Source organism: Magnolia sinica, chromosome 5 (genome assembly GCF_029962835.1).
Source record: "Magnolia sinica isolate HGM2019 chromosome 5, MsV1, whole genome shotgun sequence".
Taxonomy (NCBI): Eukaryota; Viridiplantae; Streptophyta; class Magnoliopsida; order Magnoliales; family Magnoliaceae; genus Magnolia; species Magnolia sinica.
The window spans coordinates 89,450,749-89,466,178 of NC_080577.1; positions in this window are offsets into that span (position 1 = coordinate 89,450,749).

Here is a 15,430-nt window from a genome sequence, read left to right on the forward strand (position 1 = left end):
GTCACCCACACAAGAGGAAACAACGGCGATTCAGTGAACACCGTTGAAACATTTTTATGGCCATGAAAGTCTTACATCATGCTAAATATTTTGTGTTTGCACTCAATCCCAGTGGAATTGACCTTATAAACGCTTTGGATGGCATATAAACATCAAGGTGGTGCCTACGAAAGTTTCAACAGTAGGCATTTCTTTTCCCAAATTTTCCTATGTGTGACCCAATTGAGTTCTGGATCTACCTCCTTTTTTTAATAACGTCCTAAAATGATCTCAAAAAACGAATGGACGGGGTGGATTTTTCACTAACATCTCAGTGGACCCCACCCATTATCATTGAGCAGGAACTTAGTGCGAAAGGCTTTCCGCAGCAGATCCGCGTCCACATGAGACAATGTTTTATAAGTTCCCACTCGGCTCCTTTGTCGCTTACGGATGAGCGCGGATTAGCTACTCCCCTCCCTCCTCCCGCCACCAGCCAATGGCTGGTGGTTGGTGCTCTGTGAGCCCCACCATGATATATGTATTTCATCTATGCTATCCATCTACTTTTCTAGATTATTTTATGATGTTATACAAAAAATTAGGTATATCCCAATCTCAAGTAGACCACATTAAAGGAAACGGTGTTGAATGAACATCGACCATTAAAAAAAAATTAGGGAACATAAAAGTATTGGATGGAGGTGATCTTTGTTTTTCCCCTTCATCTGGGTATTTATGACCTAATGAACAGATTGGATGTCAAAGAAACAGTACAGTGGGCCTTAAGAGGATTTAAATGATGGATATCCAATCACTATTGTTTTCTTTTGGTGTGGTCCACATGAGATTTATATCCCTTTCATTTTTTGGATAAAATCCTAAAATGATCTTTAAATATGGATTAACGGAATGGATGAAACACATACATTATTATAGGGTCCACAGAGCACCGGCTGGTGAGTAGCCAATCCGTTTCCCTTACGGTACGGATGGCATCGTGAGTACGGATTCAGTTACCCCACGGCGAGATTTGATGGATTGCCTCGTGAGTACGGATTCAGTTACCCGATACGAGATTTGATTAGCCTTGTGAAGCTGCAGCGAGGAAGCCACCCAAGTGGGCCTCATGATAGGAAAGGAAATGTTGAAACCTATCTGGGTTCACCGGTGACGTTTATATGCCATCCAACCCCATCATAAGGTCGTTCCTACAGATCATGACTCAAATCCCTGCAGCCCCATGAATGTTTGAACGGTGGAAGTCTAACCCTCGCTATTTTCTGTCATGCGGCTGAATTGAGTTTTGGATCTATTTTACTTTTGGGCTCATCTCCTAACATTAGCCCTTAAAATGAATGGATAAGATGGATAAGATTAGGGTTGTACTCAGACTGAGTTAGCTCGGTTAGCTCAATTGGCTCAACTCAACAAAGCTCGTTCAACTCGGTGTGAAATTGAGTACGAGCCGGGTTGAGCTAATTTTTTTAGCTTGAAAAATTTTTTGTCCAAGCTTAACTCGACTCAGATGGAACCTCAACTCGAATCGAACTCAAATCGAACTTGTTTGGTGACTCAATTACTTTGATATTGATGTTGCTCACCAAGTGTTTATTAAAATGACTCAACCAGGTGTCGGCTGCGGGCAAGGAAGGTGTGTGTATATGAAACGAATATCATTTTTTCTTGATTTTGATGTTACCTACAAGGTGTTTGATGAAATACCAGTAAACAGTTATTGCTGTTTTACATACAGTAAGAAGTTGAAAGTGCACTCCAAGTGTTTGTGAAAATGCCGCACAGGCTCTTTCTCGGCTCGAATTGGCCCGAGCTGCTAACCGAACCGAGTTGAGCTGGCCAATTAGGCTTGAGGACCGAGCCGAGCCGTGATCAAGTTGGGGTCAGCTGGTGGCTGAGCCGAGTCAAGTTGTGCTAAGCTCGACTCGATTCGACTCATGTACACTTCTGGATAAAGATGGATTTATCACAAACATTACAATAGACTCCACCTAACTTTTGGGCATCTCAACTTCCCACACAGCAAGAAGCTAGGTGGAGCCCACCATTAGCTTGTGAGAAATGCTCGGGCGCCACAGAAGGCAAGTAGAGCCCACTATGAATTTGTGAGAAATCTACTCATTCATCTATTTTTTTGAATCATATCATGACATAAGCTACAAAATAAGGCATATCTAAAACTCAAGTGAATCACATTATAGGAAAAAGTGGGTCAAGAAATGCATACTGTTCAAACCTCCCTAAGGTTCATCGTGATATTTATATGCTATTCAAATTATTCATAAGGTCATTCCTGTAAATTTTGGCATGATCCCAAACTTATGTCCCTATGAATGTTTCAACAATGAAAGTTCAATCCCCATTATTTCTCATCATGTGGCCCACCCAAGTTTTGGATCTGCTTCATTTTTGGGCTCGTATAATAACATGATTTGGATAAAAGGATCAATGGAGTAGATTCACAAATATCACAATAGGCCCCATTTGGCTTCTGATTGCATAAACTTCTACAAAAGTGTCGCAAAGCAATTTGCAACCTTTGTAGGTGTTTCGATTGAGCTTCCACATTACAAAGGATTGGACCAATCAAATCTAACTATGTGAAGCCAGGTCTCACCATTTGCTTCATTTCTAGGTTCATGTCCTGACATGATCTTGAAAAAATAGATGAGTCAATTTCTCACAAACAACACGGTGGCCCCACTTAGCTTTTAGGCGTGAGAACTTCCAGCAGGGCGACATAGCATGCAATTTGCATCATTTGTAAGTGTTTTGGTTGATGTTAGGACAGTTGGACCAATCAAATCTCACAATGTGAGGTTGGGTCTTACAGAATCCACTCCCTTGCCTCATGACGAAATCATCGAAAATATTCTTAGTGACTTAATGTGACCAATTAATTGGATCATATGTCACTGTCATGAGCTCATGCAAAGCCAAAGCACGTTGCCAAAATAACCCAACACCACGTTTGATGTAGGACAATTAGCCAATTGCTCTGAAAGCTCGAACTATTAGAGTATGACGAATTAATCCATTTATCTCATAGCCAAGGCCCCACATCTCATGGGTTAAGACCTCGGCCGAACCCCCCTCGTGGCCCCAAATCACATGGGTACTGCCTCACAAGGGTCGCCCACCCTAAGTGTGTCCCCGCATCCCACAAGCCACCCCACTCGAGCCCGGTGTGAAAATGTACATTAATCACCCCCAGTGAGGAGTCTCGAACATGAGACCTCCCCCGTGGGCTCCAAATCACGTGGGTCACCCACCTCGAGTGTGTCCCCGCATCCCACGGGCTACCCCACTCGAGCACGGTGTGAAAATGCCCCTACATTAACGTTGTTATGTGGTGTCAGGACTTTGTGAGGCCTATTGTGATGTACCTTTTTATCCACACCACCCATCCATTTTTCCAACTCATTTTATGACACAAGCCCAAATTTGGAGCATTTTTATAGCTCAGGTGGACCACACCACAAGAAACCATGGGGATAAAGATGTCCACCATTGAAACCTTCCTAAACCCATGGTAATGTTTATTTGTCATCTAAACCATTCACAAGTCCACATAGACCTTGATAAAGGGACAAGTACCAACTTGATCCAAAACTTCCATGCCCCCAAAAAGTTTTCAACATTAGACATTCAATCCCCACTAATTCATAAAGTGTGGTCCATTAGAGCTTTGAATGTGTATCAATTTTGAGCTCATACTAAAAAATGAGTTGGCAAAACAAATGGATGGTTGTGAATGCTCTTATGTGTACATCACGGTGGGCCTCACAAATGGGTGGTTTATCTACAACAGCATGGATAAAACACATACATCACAACGAGCCTCATAAACTTAACCCCATGTAGCGAGGTGGTGTTGGGTTCACCATCCAACTCTCTTCAATGTTGACCCATCACCACCTAGATACATGGTGTTTGGATAGTAAGCCTAACATCACCTATTTATATAATATCATAACTTTGTGGTACCCACCATGTCGTATGTGTTAAGACTTAAATATTGCATATTTAACCATTCAATTATATTAATTTTTCTGACCTTTAATTAGTAATTTGATTTAATTATATACGTTTTTGTTATGCGAGGTAATTTGGAAGCTTATGATAAATATGCGCTTAAAAGAATTGATTTAGAGCTCAAAAGAAGATAATGAATAATTGGAGATTTGAAAGTCATTAATAAAGATTCACATGCCAAGGATCCAAGGAAACCAAGTGAAGAATGCAGAGAATCAAATATTTGAAGTGAAGAAAAGGAATCTCGAAAATTGTCCTGAAAAAAGATATTTTGAAATTTTGGGATAGAAAAACATAGTTCTGAAAAAGTTTCAGAATAAACTTCAATGCAATCGAAGACACTTAAATAACATCGAAGATGCAATCAATGCTAGTTCAATACAATCGAGAATTTCAGGATTTCTCAAGCCAACTCGCTGGATAGTTCTGGACAATTTTTCGATGCAATCGAAGACACTTAGATCGCATCGAAGGTGCGATTGAAGGTGCAATCAAAGACACTCCATAACATCAAAGGCATTACGTGGAGTGCATAAATTTGAGGCGGTTTGCGGATTTTTCAAACTCGGTGCGAAAGTTGGAGTTCCACAACTATAAATAGGAGTTCCTAGAATATTCCAAAACATCTTCTATGGTTTGGAAAGGGAGAGAAGGCCTAAGTGGAGTGCGAACAACGTTATTCCTCTTTGATTTCGTCATGGGTTCTAGTTGATCTTTTTGCTTTTCTTATAGGATGTTAGTTTTCTTAGGCTAATCTCTTAGCTAAAGCTAAGGGATGAAACGTGTAGTTTATGTAGATGTTTAATTTACTTTAATTTAGGTATATGTTGAACTTCCATTAAGTTTTTGTTTGAATTAAAATATATTCCTATTTTTCTATGGTTTATTGTGACTGAAATTACAGTAGATGTTGTGAAAGCTCTTGTATCATCTTATTGACTTTGGAATTGTGTGATGTGTAAAAGTCGTTGTTCACCATCATCTCCTGGGCATTGTAGGATGATTGAATTCCCTACAATCATTGTAATTAGACGAATCTTTAGGAACTAAACTAATGAAAAGTTCAGCCTCTGTTTTAACCGCTCCATCATTCGGTTGGATAGAATAGGACTCCGATTCCAATTGAGTTATCGTTAAATCAAGTAAATTAATGTTGAAATTGATATAGGTGGATTCCTGCAACCTTAGGCTTTTTATCTTTATTATTTCAAAACCGTTTTCTAAATCGCTGGATTAAAAACTCAGACCAAACAAGTTAGACTTAGATTAGTTCTAGACCGTGTTCCTCATTCCCTGTGGATTCGAGCTCGTTCTTACCGAGTTATTACTACGTTGCGACCCTGCAATTGGGGTTGTGAACGGTATATGTCTTATCCACGTTATTCATTTCTTTTACCAACTAATTTTAAGACATAAGCCCAAAATCTTATGCTTGACAGTCCTATAAAAGTAGGCTTTTTGTCAATGAATGCTTGCGTGCTAACCCCAACACCACATAGCCAAGTGGTCTAAGGACTATGTGGGGCTCACCATTTTGTATGTGTGTTTGTAACGCCCTGAAAATCGAGGGTCGAGCATAGACTCAACTCCTGAGTTCCAACGCATCACTTATGCAACATAGATAATGATAATTAAATGTTGTCTGTATTAGTGCCTTAAACATGAATGAGATTATATGAAAACAACATATCATACTCCAGAGGCAATTAAGATACGCTAACGGAAGACTGTGATATGCATATAAACTGTACAAAAATAATAGTAAGCCCTCAGAGTATGACTATCACTAGGTTAAACAATTACAAGTTTAATTCAAAAATATGAAAAAATAAGAAAGTGTAATGTTCTCTATCCAAAAACCCTGTAACCCCGCCAGCACAACTCCAGGTCTACATATACCCGCTAGAGAGTTGCATATAGGAGAACTCCTCCTCGTCATCGTAATGATCTGGCTTTGCCTCATAAGCATCGCCATCACCTGCAGCTAAGACAGAGTCTGGTTGGTGTGTACAACACCGTCCCAGAACGTGGGAGTAAGTGATCAACTCAGTGGAGCTATAAGGCAAAGGTTAACATGTTATCAATTCAATCAAGCAGTAATGATAAAGCAATACAATCAAGCATCCTTAAGTACTCTAGTTAATACAAAAATGATATGTATTAATGATGCATGCCCTCGCTTGCACTCCCTCTGCGATCTTTCTCTTATGGTCGCGGCATACACCCCTTCCTCTGTGCTCAACACCAATGCCAAAGGCACATGCAATGCGGTGCATGATCGTGATTACCGAGTTTTTATAAGACCATTTTATACAATAGGATTAGGAAGCTAAAGCACTTCCCTTTATATCATAACTCAAACATTGATCCATCTAGGGCCGTTAATCCTAGTAGTCACATACGATAGATGGTTGCCAGGTCGCTACGGAGAGGCTCGTCACCGTCAGCGTAGGCCTGGTTTATATTCTAATTTACTACGGCAAGGCTCATCACCTCAATGTAGTTTCTAGTGTATGCTCGAGGTCACTACGAGCTCGTCACCTGATCGTAGGCCGACAGCTCAAATACAGTGTCTCATACCACCATATTTGGCTCACGAGTCTAGGTTGCTCACTGGTCACTACGGAGAGGCTCGTCACCCCAGCGTAGGCCGACAGCTCGACCACGGTGTCCCATACCACCATGCCCGGCCCATGAGTCTTAGCGGATCGAGGTACCAAGGTTAAATGGGTTTGACACTGGTAAGTTAATACCTTAGATTAAAATAGTATTATCCATACATGGTGAACATACATCAGGTCAACCGGGTTGCTTGACAAGCTCGACTGGTACGAGCATACGTCGAGCCGATCAACATGAAGCGCGTAAGCACTCCGTGTGGCCTAACCACTGTCGACTAGCAGTGTACGACTCGGATTCATCGGGCGTGTCTGTCGTGGTTAAGCAGTTCAACCACCGTTCATAGACAATTACTGATTGCCTAAGCCACATCGTAGCCCCAATCACATTCCAAACAATAGCATTTACATATAGTAATCCAAAACAGTATGTGACAACTAAAATCAGATATAAATCCTACTTAAGCAATTTAACAAACACATACTATACATATTACCATATACAGACATTTCATCCATATAGCACATAGCAGTAAGATAGGTTATATAAAGGATATTATAACCATAGTTAAGGAGATTGAGAATCCTATCTCAACACTCTCATTACATACATTTAAACCAACATTTTCTCATTCAGGCATTTTATCAAACACTTAGTCTACACATATTACATACACGTAATAAATCAGTTAAAACACATGTTATAGCAAATCCTCCTCCATAGGAGTTTCCACACGTACAACGATCGTGTATTAACAATCAATAATCATAGCAAGCATAAATCACAATTATATATTCATTCAAACATTTTAACAAACACTTAGAATACATTCGAAATAGCCAGCCTACATATATGTGTAATATGTTGTAACATCCTAACTACGCATATGTGATAGCACTCAAGTCAATCATAAATCATTGACTGACATTGAAAGCCTTGAAAATCATAACCTAAATGTTTATGGTCTGCACCTTTCGTCGATAAACCAGTATCGAACTCAGTTTGTATGTAAAGTATTCGTCTACGGCACAACAGCCACCTATAGCATGAAATAGGTTAGCTATTTCATCACTTACATTATTTAAAACCCTAAAACAGATTAGGGTTAGGTTTTCTTACCTAAGAACGGAGTCCGAATCGCTGGAATAGCGATGCAGAAGGGTTGATTCAACCCGTGGAGCGATAGGGAAGGATCCCAGGGACGGTCTTCCACTTTCTCTCTCACTTTCTCTCTCTTTCCTTCTCTTTTCTCTCTCTTCTCTCTCCTAGGGTTAGGAAATCGTATGGAATGAGAGAGGAGGGATTTTTAAGCCTTTATATAGGCCCAGGACTGATGGAAATGGCCCTAGGGCCAAGGTATACTTAGGTTATATCCAAACGACATCTGTTTTAATCCAACGGAGCACTTCTGGTGGCCCATTTTCTGCATGTGGTCAGACTTAAGCTTCCTAACATTGGATCTAGATCGAGTTAAGTTTTTGGTCCAATTGAATTTACAGATCGACCGTGGCGGATCAGTTTCAGTTCAATGGTCACCGGTACTCGATCAGGGCCACGAGTGCACTGACATGTGTTAAAAAAATTTCTTGATCCGAAGGTGTAATTGGGTCTGAATCTGACGGTCTGAATCCTTAGATTTGGCCTACAAGTGAACGACTCAATTCACTTAAGTTTTAGTTCATTTCCTAAAGATATTCGCGTTTCTTACATACTTCGCTCCGGGCTCAAGTTGTGCGTTTTTGGAAACTATTAGGACTTGGTTTCTGAGGTGGTTGTTAAGTCCAGTAATGCGGTCATAACCATATAGTTTCGCAGTAATCGGACTTTCGACGTGTGGTACAGGTCCGATACGGAGTTTTAATATGCTCCCGAGAGCAACTGGGTTTTGAGTTGGATCCTAAGTTTTAAGGGAATGTAGCGTTCTACTCATTTTGGATCTTACAGATCGTATTTAAAGTGATTAGTGCTAATTCTATAGGTAATCTCGTTTAGCACTTAGTTAATTCCCGCCTAATTTCTAAAGGATTTGGTCCTTAGTGATCTCTGCCTGAAGTGGTACTCGGGTCTTTGTATGAATTTTTTCGAGACATTACAGTGTTACCCATGATGTCCATCCATTTTGCGAGCTCATTTTAGAGCGTGAGCCCAAAATTGAAGCATATCCAGAGCTCTAAGTGGATGTCATCATGATCGTCAAAACCTTCCCATAACTCATAATGATGATTGTTTGCCATCCAACCTCTTTACATACTTGGATAAAGGGCAAACAAAATATCAACTTAATCTAAAACTTGTGGCGCTAAAGAAGTTTTCAATGATAGGAATTCAATCCCCCACTATTTTCCATTGGTGTGGTCCAATCAAGCTCTTGATACGCTTCAATTTTGGGCTTATGCCCATAAATGAGCTTTCAGAATGGATGGGCGTGGATAAAACACATTCTTCACAGTGTGCCCCACAAAATTCTTAACACCGCGTAGCTAGGCAATGTTGGGGTCACCTTGCAATCCGCACCCACTGGCGACCCCAAACACCACCTAGCCATAGGGTGTCAGGAAGGTGACCCCAACACCACTAACTATGTGGTGCCAAGAATATGTGGGGCCCATCATAATGCATGTGTTTTATCCACGCAGTTCATCCATTTTGTCAACTCATTTTAAAGCATGAGCCCAAAATCATGGTGAAAGTGAAAGTAGGTTGTTGCTCATGGATGCTTGTGTGGTAACCCGGACACCACATAGCTAGGTGGTGTCAAGACTTCATGGGGCCAACTACGATGGATGTGTTTTATTATATCCTCCATCCATTTTGCTAACTCATTTTATGGCATGACCCTAAAATTGAAGCATATACAAAGGTCAAGTGGACCACATAATGAAAATAATGGGACAATGACGTCCAATGTTGAAACCTTCATAGGGCCCATTGTGATGTTTATTTATCATCCAACCTCTTCACAAGGTCACAAAGACGCAGATGAAATGAAACATAAACATTGGCTTGATCCAAGACTTTTGTGGCCCTAAGAATTTTTCAACGATAGGTATTCAATCTCCATTGTTTCTTATGATGTGGTCCGCTTAAGCCCTATATACGCTTCAATTATAGATTCAGGACTTAAGATGAGCTAGCGAAATAGATGGACGGCATGGATAAAACACGTGCATCCAGATGGGCCCCATGGAGTCCCAACATCACGTATTATGGTAGTGTTGGGTGGTGTTGGGGTCACTACAAAAGCTACCTCCACATAAGGTATGTTTTAAAGTTGTTCAATCGAATTCATGCTTGATTGATCTCCATTTATGATAGCGACATGTGACCCAATCAAATCTTATCATGTCAAGTCACAGGGGATGTCCCTAGTGATCTCATCATCGGCCGTTCACATCCTAAAACATTGGTCATTTTTACATAAACATCATTTTCTCTCAACATGGTGAGCAGAATAGGAGCAGGGAGCCTGTGTAATAAGAAGCTCTACAAGGCCACTATAATGTGTCTACGTCACATCAGATTCATCCATTAGTTAAACTTGATTTTGTTGAGTTGTAAGCAAAAGAGTATGGCATGTGCAAAGCTCAAGTGAACCACACCAAAGGAAACAATGAGGGGAGGGATGCCCAATGTCGTGGGGTGGCAATAAGCTAGGTTTGTGGGTCTGAGCTTGGCATTGGCTTAGAACATCAAGCCCGGACCGAGCCCAAAAAATTTCTTAGACCTAAGCTTGACCGAACTTAACCTGTTTATCCATCGTAGCCTACAAAATCCACACTTTATACATGAATGTTCTTAATCTATCCTTTGATCGCTAAGAGTGTCAATGGGTCAGGCCAAGTTTGTTGGATTCGGTGCCTTAATCCACTGGTCATGTGGATATAATTGGGCGGATCTCAGTCATTTATTATGATGACCATTGGTCTAGTTTGAACATGTGATATGCCTTGAATAAATTTAGTGTTACTCCCATCTAATGACTATTAGATTTGTCAAATAGTGGTTTCTTTTGTAGTAATTGAGAACTTGAGATTGGACATGATGGTCTTTGACTTGGGAGTGTCGTGGTCCATGAATTTCAGTACACTGTCATACCATGGCCATCACAGGTGCACGAGACACACTTGTGGACATCAATTTATAAAATGTGCAATCATATTGTATGAGGGGACTGACTTAGGTTAAAATAGATAATATTCACCATCGAGAGAACTTAGTATTGATTTACGTGACACTCCGACATTCAGAACCCAAATATAGTGATTTTGATGTCAATTTCCAGGGCATGAACTAATATTCCATACATTTATTCATTACAATCACATTAAATTCATTATACGTCTAAGCTAAACCATAAGTAAATCATCTAAACCATAATATCTCAAATCTTAAACTCTAAAGTAAGCTTCATAATTATAAATCTAACTAATCTACAACTATTAAATTTTCACCATAAACTCATTATAATTTTTTCAATAATAAAATTATATAAAATCTAATAATAATAGTCATCCAGGTATTCTTTAACTTTGCACCGCTTACCTCCTGCAAATCTATAAGAGTTATCAAATACGGGTGACCTATAAGCCTATTGAAAACATATGCGGTTGAATTCCAAAAGATGTATGAAAGAAAACGGACCAATAATAAACATGAATCAAACAATATCTTAATGGAATAATGTTATGAAAATTTTTTACACAAAGATGTCATGAATGTAATAGTGTATACAATTGTATATTCCATTGCAATTAAATTTTTAAAAAAAATCGAATTTCCACAACCTCATATTGCTCTGAACACTATGAACATTTCACAAGTCAATCACACTCACCTAACCAGTTTGGTGAGGCGTCAACTAAAATATCACATTTTCACAATCTTGAACACTTTGGATGTTAAGAACATTTCGCAAATCAACCCTAGTCCACAATCTTGCATGGCTCTAAACATTAAGAACCTAACCGGTCTAGTGAGATGTGTACTTAAATTCACCAGTCCACAATCTTGCATGGCTTTAAACATTAGAAACCTTTCACAAATCAATCGTGCTCACTCAACCAGTTTGGCAAGATGTGTACAATAACCAAAATCTCATACGTCTCTAGATGTAAGAACCTTTTACAAATCAACTATGCTCACTTAACTGCTCAAATGAGGTGGCAAATCAACCATGCACGCTGGTGAGCAAATCAACTATACATCACTGATCCAACCGACTAAATAAACAATACTCAATAATCCAACAAAGCGACAACATATTGAATAACTATGACATCATGAACCTTTTACAAATAAACCATGCTCACCAATCTATCATCTAAAAATATAAATTTTAAATATATATAGTTTCTAATTTAAAATATCCAAATTAAATTCTAACTATGGCATGTATTCAATAATGAATGAAATTAAATCAATTCCCAAGTAATCATAATGCAATCAACAACCCAAATTCAAGCACGCCATGATCATGATACATGTAGCCTTTATTAATGAATAAGCTAGTAGAAAATTCACACCTAGTAATAATTCAAAAGAAAATAACAAAGTAATGAATTGAAACAATATGAGATTAAAACATAGTACAAGGAAGCGAATAAGAGTTAGTATTAAAAAATGAATTAATATTCAAGTTATTCAACAAGAGGGTTACTCCAAGGAATCAAACAATGGAAGGAACATACCTAGAACTCTAAAAATTAAGTAAAGGTAATCAAGGGGAAGCCCATGAGTTAAAAGAAAAAAGAAAATAACTTTTTCCAAAGGAAAATGGTTAAACCAAGAGAGAAAGGTTTAAACCCAAATCAAAAAACATCTTTAATGTGTATAAAAAATACAATAATGAGAGAGACAAAGAAAGATCCCCTATTTAGGATCTACAACTTAGAATTTAGAGGTGAGGAAATAAATGAATTTATAATTTACATAATGAAAGGAAATTAAGATCTAAGATTGCGAAGAAATCCAAACTTCAACAAAATGAGAATTCAATTAGAAGAATCACTCACATGTTTATTGTTGCATACTTAACTAAACTTGACCTGAATTTAGTCTCACTCAATCTAACTTGTCCGTGGCTCAACGAGTCAACTCGACTTTATCTCTCTATTCTTCTCTTATCTTTTTTCCTCTCATTTTCTTGTTATTTCTTTATTTAAATTTATGTTTACCGAGGGTGCTAAACTCAAAATGATTCAACCTAACTTGGTGAGTCGGTAAGATAAACTCGATTCGGCCTACTCTCTTCTCTCTCTGTCTTTCAATTTCCTTTTCTTTCATATTTATGCATTGATCATCCGTTGAGCGAGGGTTTTTATAGATCCTCCTCATCTTTTCAGAGATTTATAGAATCCTGAGTTGAAGTCAGATTATTGTGTGGATGATTTACGCACCGAGTTCCTTTTTTTAACACACACATTCACATCCCACACATAGCTACACACTCACACCACAATGGGTACTCGAACCCATGACCTTGTGCTAACACTCTTGCGAGTCTACCTGTGAGGCATGACCAAGGACCCAACACACCGAGTTCCTAACAGTATATTCCTACACTTTTTTGTCTCATTTTTTCTTCAACTAGAGGTGTGGTTTGATGTGTTTGAAATCTAAAGATTGAATATCAATTAAACGACCCGCACCACAAGTAGTTTGGATTGCGTATCAAGGGCTGTGTCAGTTTCAAATGTGGTGGGTTATTGGAAAAGACGGCCAGCTACTCTAATGGAAAATTTTGTACCGTTACTTCTTTCTTCGATTTTTCTCTTCTGAAGGGTTCATATGGCCCATACAAAGCTTATGAGTCCCACCAAACCAAGCTTCAGAGAAGTTTTTATGGTGAATTTGAGGTTGGAAGTTTTCAGCTTCCATTACCACACATGGCTGAGAATTTTGATGGCAAACTTGCTGATGTGAATTCTCTTGATTTCTTATATAGAAAGAAAATGAATTAGATGACTATAATTGCTTTTGATTTTACAATTTGTTGGTCTCAAATATTCAAAGTGGTAGTGCTTTATATCGAGTTGAATTCATATGAAAACTCGATCGCTTCACAATAATGTTTCACTTGTTAACATTAGATTGAATACAACATGTATGGATGATTTAAAGCTTTTATTTATAATACTTAAATCATTGAAAAAATTCATTTACTATATTTTAGATGCATCAAATCTTTCACAATGGAGAAATTCACTTTTCGCGAGCTAATTCTCCTTTGGGCTTGACAAAGAGGCGATTGTTGAAGTTGATCCCATCATCGGAAGGTTGAGCTCCATCAAATGGACGATTCCTATCATTTGGAGGAACCCCTCTTGGCTTGTAAATGATGCTAAAGTGGTCATTCCAAGAAACCTTGTTTGAACACACTTTTGTGATAGCTAGGTTTTTGGTCAGCATTCACGCACACGTGTTATGCGATCTAGTCATGGTTCGTACATGGGGACTAACCAAAGATGGTATTTAGGCTAATCATAGTAAACAAGGCTTAATGGCCCACTTAATACGAGACTTGGATTGTCGAAGGATGATCAAGAGCCATATATTATAAACTTATCGGTTACAAGTATTTTGATGTGAATTCAACGGTTGGAAGGGCTTTAAAGTTTCAGATCAAGATCCATTGGTTTTTCTTTCAGTGTCTTGGTGAAAGTGTATGGTTAGATTCCTAGACAAATGGTTAAATCATGATTTTTTGAGTTTAAGGTGTATGATATAGGGTGTATATGTGTTTACTGTGTCCTATTTGGATTTTGAAAGTGGAGAATTGGTAGGTTTCTTTCTAGACACTCTGAGATCTTCAAAACTGAGTATAGACATTGCTCGATGAGAAAAGTAAATTACGTAACCCCGTGGATTCATTGGGTGTTGTTAGTGGATTGTAGTGGTAGTTTTGTCTCATTTTTAGGTGGGTCATCCAACAGATATGATGAAAATTTTGATGGAAAGTTGATATTATGAATTAGACGTTGGGATTTAAGATATGTCATTCAATTGGGTTAAATAAGCATTAGTTAAATTTTTATCGTGATTGGATTCCTACAAGTAGGTTTTCTAAATAGTAGCGTGGGGTAGGAGCATGTACACCGTTAAAATTTGTAGATGATTTGTAGTGCATGTTTAGTTATTGTAATCGTATTTTAATAATGTCAACCACTACCAAGAGTATAGGGTTAAGATATGAATGCTAAATTCAAGGATGATTGAATGCGAACGTGTAACACCCTGGTTTTCAGAACCCGAGTACACGACTCGGATTCCAAGAACCCAGGAGTTAGCTGATGATCAACCAATAAATCAAAGTGCGATATAGCGGAAATGAGAATCATGTCATAAATATGGCTTCAAAATAGGAACAATATTCGGGCCCACCCAGCTGGGGGCCACTCACAAGACCTCAAGTTTCCTTAAAACCTGAATGTACTGAAATAGAATAGATGACTAAACTACTGATTCAGCCCGTAGTAGGCTGCCGCCTCCTGCTGCATCTCATCATATGGCTCCTCCTCGACGGCCTCCGCAACCTGCATCCTCTGTACGGTTGAATATTGATGAATGAGTGGCCAGCTCAGTGTGATCTCCCCTCAAGATTACACACCGCCGCCCTAAACGAGGAATAGCATAAGAGCACACAGATAATCCAAAACACAGTATATGCAATCTTGTTAAATGCATGAATGCATGAATGTAATCATTGACCCGGGTAAATCATCCGGACGGTCGGTGCCCCAGGAGAAGTATCCAGACAGGCAATGGGGTCGTCACCCATGGA